The following is a 4,771-nucleotide window of genomic DNA, read 5'->3' on the forward strand; positions in this document are numbered from 1 at the left end:
TGTCATAGTAGATTCACATCTGCTGCCAGATGGGCTCTTTTACTGGATGTTAGAATAACAGTAGCAGAAACAGGGAAGCAACTTGACCAGACAGAGCAGACATACATGAATATAACTCATCAAAACTTGAAAACAAAGTAAGCATTGTTGCAAAAGCAATGAGAAAATGTGTTTGTTGGGTAACTGCTGTGTGACAGCAAAATGTCAGAATATTTGCTTTGCCTGAGACTGCAGAGAAAGACATGATATGATTTCTGTGGGACTGTTTATCTGAGAATTGAAAACAAAACAAAACAAAAGTTATAAAACAATAGAAAAAAAACTCCTTGTCACTAACATCTAAGATCAGTTCTCTGGAGAAGAAAATTTATGCAGTGCCTTTGTCCTAGAGGGATTGAATGCTTAGACAACACCACACTAGGAGTCAGGGGCTTTATATAAAAAAATTAAAAATAAAAGTTGCAAGCTAGTGGGCTGGACACACAAACTCATCCACACAGTACGAAGGAGCATTAGATATCTGAGAAAGGTTTTCATAGTAGCTAGTGAGATGTGCCTGGAGCTGCCTGAGCCAACATGAAGGAAGAAGGTCTGGATCATGAGAAGGAGATTGGTTGCCAGCCGCAGGCTGCAGGACAGGGCCAGTCTCCTCTCTGCATGGTCTCCCAGCTCTCCTTGGTCAGTGACTTGGGTAACAGCTAAACCAGCCCAGCTGTTTTCCCCAGAAAGCCCAGGAGGTTCCCCTGTAGGGGAACGTACTTCCCCCTTGCTCTTTGCACACAGTGGTGGAAAGAGCAGAGCACTCGCCTGACTTACTGTAGTGCGGACCCTAGTTCTCTGAAGAGCACCCTATTTGATGGTTTGGTCTCGGTCTTGTTGTTCATATGGTATTTTTGCAGAGCACCTACAGCTCACTGCTTTGGGCTCTCTCCTGGGAGTGGAGGGGGACATCTTTCTCAGCCAGAGAGGAAGAAGGTTTGAACCGGGGTTTCCCCAATACTATACAAATGCCCCAATCAACATCCTTACCTGCCACCACCAACTCCTTCCCAGAGCATGTGGGGTTTGCAAACATAGTGGCAAGGAAATACGTAGTTTAGTTTATTAACCCAGCCAAAGTCCAAGCTAGAGCCTGATCATTTGCTACGCTGAATTGCCAACCCTCGGCTCCCTGCTCCATCACTGAGGAGAGTCTAAATCCAAGGCAAGCCCAAAAAATGGCCAGTCTGATTTCAGCATCTCCCAGTCAAACTGGCACTGGCACTGCCAGGACTCCAACTACTGGAAGTGTTGAAGGTATCGCGAATGCTGACGTATGTCATCGACTAAGCAGGTGTGGTGATACCCAGGTCCTTGTTGTGATTTACCTCGGAGTGAAAGAGCTCACTAGGTGTTCCTCCTCTCTATCAGTGGCTATGGCCAATACACCGGGTTTCAGATGCTGAGCAACATCCTGGTGCCAACAGTGTTTGCTCCCGTTACACCCTCTGTGAGACATCCCTCTGAGCTAGGTTTGAAGGAGTAATTCAGGACAGAGAAGTCATTTCCAACCAGCCAGGCTACAGATCCGCTATGTCACTGTCTGCGTTTCCAACACTTGTGTTATTTTCAAAGGATGTAGGAGTCCTGTGCATCTGCCCCAAAAGCAAGAGACACTGTGCCATTTCCTGTCCCCAGGGAATCTTCAAAGGCAGACTGCAGAGCCTTTGAGTCAGTCATCTCCTTCTCTCCGAATCACATGCTTGTGTGGAAGCTATTAGTCACTTGTGTGGAAGCTATTAGTCACTTGTGTCACCCTTTCTAGCATGGGACAAAAAGTTGAGCTCAGCACAGTAGTTTGTAAATATAAATATCTCCTAATAGGAAAACAACAACTTCCATTCCTCTGTTGAAACTGTAAACAAGACAATGAAATACCTTCTCTACCTCCTACCTAAGTACTGGCTAGATCCACCTTTGGTATTTCTTAAGCGTGTGCCATCAGTGGAAGCAGTTGGATGATCTCCACATACAGCACCCAAAACACATTTCCAGCTACAGCTGCTCTTCACTGGCTAGGGAAAGGTAGTTGGAGTCTCAGCAGACTGCACTGGCCACACAGACAACCGGCCATATAATTTTTGCTGTCTTTTGTTTATTATATCAATAGCTAAGAAACAGGTTCGTGTCTCACAGCATCAGAAAAGAGTGTGAAGAAGGCACGGCCAAATATCTTTTGCTACCTTTTCTAAACTATTCTGCAGTTACCCGTATGTAGCAGTGTTGGTTTTTTTTTTTCCCAAAGTAATAAAAGGTGGAGAAGCTGCCCACGGAAGCCACGCTATTCCTTGAAATACACTTATCAGCTCCAAGAGGTCTAGAATTACAAGACTTTCAACCATTTGAAGTACTAGAAACTTTCTGTTCCAGAATCTACATGCTGGAATGGCTTTTCATCAAACTTCCCTGTAAACTGAAGAAGCATGTATTGGTGACTTGGGACCGGTGAGCATTAAACCATGTAACAGTTCCACAACAGAGGGAAGTAAATCTGCTGGGCAGTCAGACTTGTTTGAAGAAAATGACAACATCCACAACTGATGACAACATAAACTGTCACTGAGGTAATGGGCAAAGCTGGGTTCAGGTATGTACATCCATTCCATATAGATTGTAGCTCTGACACCTGAGAGGTGATGCTCTGTTTACAACTAAACTGTTACAGTTGCTCCTGTGTGCTGGTTGTGGCTTGGATAGTCAATTTTGTTCACAGTAGCCACTATGGGGCCTTGTTTTGGATTTGTGCTGAGTACAGTGTTGGTAGCACTGGGATGTTTTAGCTATTGCTGAGCAGGGCTTGCACAGGGTCAAGGCCTTTTCTGCTCCTCACCCCATCCCACCAGCAAGAAGACTGGGGGGGCACAAGAAGCTGGAAGGGGGCACAGCCAGGACAGCTGACCCCAACTGACCAAAGGGGTATTCCAGACCATATGGCATCATGCTCAGCACATAAAGCTGGGGGAAGAAAAAGGAAGGGGGGAATGTTCGGAGTGATGGCGTTTGTCTTCCCTGGTAATTGTCATGCATGATGGAGCCCTGCTTCCCTGAGGATGGCTGAGCACCTGCCTGCCCATGGGAAGCAGGGAATTAATTCCTTGTTTTGCTTTGCTTGCACACATGGCTTTAGCTTTACGTATTAAACTGTCTTTATCACAGCCCATGAGTTTTCTCATTTTTACCCTTCAATTCTCTCCCCCATCCCACTGCGGGGGAGTGAGCAAGCGGCTGGGTGGGTCTTAGTTGCTGGCCAGGGTTAAACCATGACATCCTGGCAGAGATGTGTGTGCTTATATATTCTTGTTCTGGATTTGTATTTCCTAAAAAAGGAAGATTTTTTTTTTTTAAAGGAAGTTAAAAATCTAAAGCAGAACATGGGTAAGCCTAGGTTTCTCAGCAAAGTATTGCCCTCTGCTCAGAGCTGCCAGCCTGAGAATCTCCCAGCAGGGTGGAAGTGGGGAATCAATGAAACCAGAGCAGAGCTCTGCTCTAAGACCCAACAGCCCCAAGAGCAACTCCTTCTTCTGCAGCTGCGCTCATCAAGATGGGGGAGAGGACCCCTCCCCGACAGCTGAAGCAGTGCAGAGAGGCCCCAGGCAGCCAAGGCTCTCGCCCTCTGTCCGTGAAACAGTCTGGTATGACAGGAAATAGGCTGCCAAATGACCAAGGTCTGCCAGGCACAGCATGTGCTGCTGCTGAGCTGGGTGTTGGGGGAACAAGCAGCTGCTTCCCGAGCTGTGGCATCACTGAGGGGGATCACGAACCAACCGTTTTAGAAACTCTCTGGCTTTCTGGGGAACTAGTGAAATGGAAATGGGTAAGCGTAACTTGCAGGTTCAGACTAGAGCTTGATCACCACACAGCTCAGTGGTGACCAACCATTACCACTCTGTTGGCTCTTGAGCGATCCCATGCTCAGAACCAAGGACCACCAAAGAGACCTCTCAGAATCCCAGAAATAAGCACAACAGGGAAGACTAAGTGAACTAAGGTCCTACAACGAGGAGCAAGGTGATTTAGGGAAGGAAAATGGGCAGCTCGTCTCGCAGATGGTTATACTGCAGCATATAGGACCTGGGATGGACAATACAAATTGGCTGAGATGCTATGAAGCAGGCAGTTGTTTGTTCTTCTAACCACTTCGGCTTACTTCTACACCTAGTCTAATCTACTCTAGAGCTGCTCTTCAAGAATATTTTGTGCAGCCATGTGTAAATGAGATCACTCCTCAATCTAGTTTCATTTCTTTCAAGGACTAAGCTCAGGTCCATCTTTATCTGCATTAGTTAGCTCAGTGCTCAAAATTGAGACCTCAGTTGCCTTACTTATAAATACCTTTCAGCATCTGCAAATTTACCATTAATCATTAATTGTGATTACAATCAGTCAAAACCTCAGGCAAGTTCACCCTGTTCCTTTCTGCACTTGACCAAGACACTAAGAACATTACAGCTCTATTTTTAAGGCAATATTCATGCCAACAGGTTTTAACAGCCGAGTTACACCCTACACAACTCAGCCCAGCCAGACTGGTTGTATAACGAAGGATTTTAGCAATCTGATCTGATGAATCCCCACAACTGGACTTCTTGCTGGGCAGCCACCTTTTAAAATCAACATTCAAAATGTTCATGCCATAGGAAATTTACTTCTACTAGATCTCCTGCCAGCTGCAGCGGGAAGCAGAAGAAAAACCAAACTGAGCTTCCCATCACCCTCCCCCCACTCCCCTCCC

The sequence above is a fragment of the Egretta garzetta genome, unplaced genomic scaffold (assembly GCF_000687185.1).
Source record: "Egretta garzetta isolate BGI_Z169 unplaced genomic scaffold, ASM68718v1 scaffold471, whole genome shotgun sequence".
Lineage (NCBI taxonomy): Eukaryota > Metazoa > Chordata > Aves > Pelecaniformes > Ardeidae > Egretta > Egretta garzetta.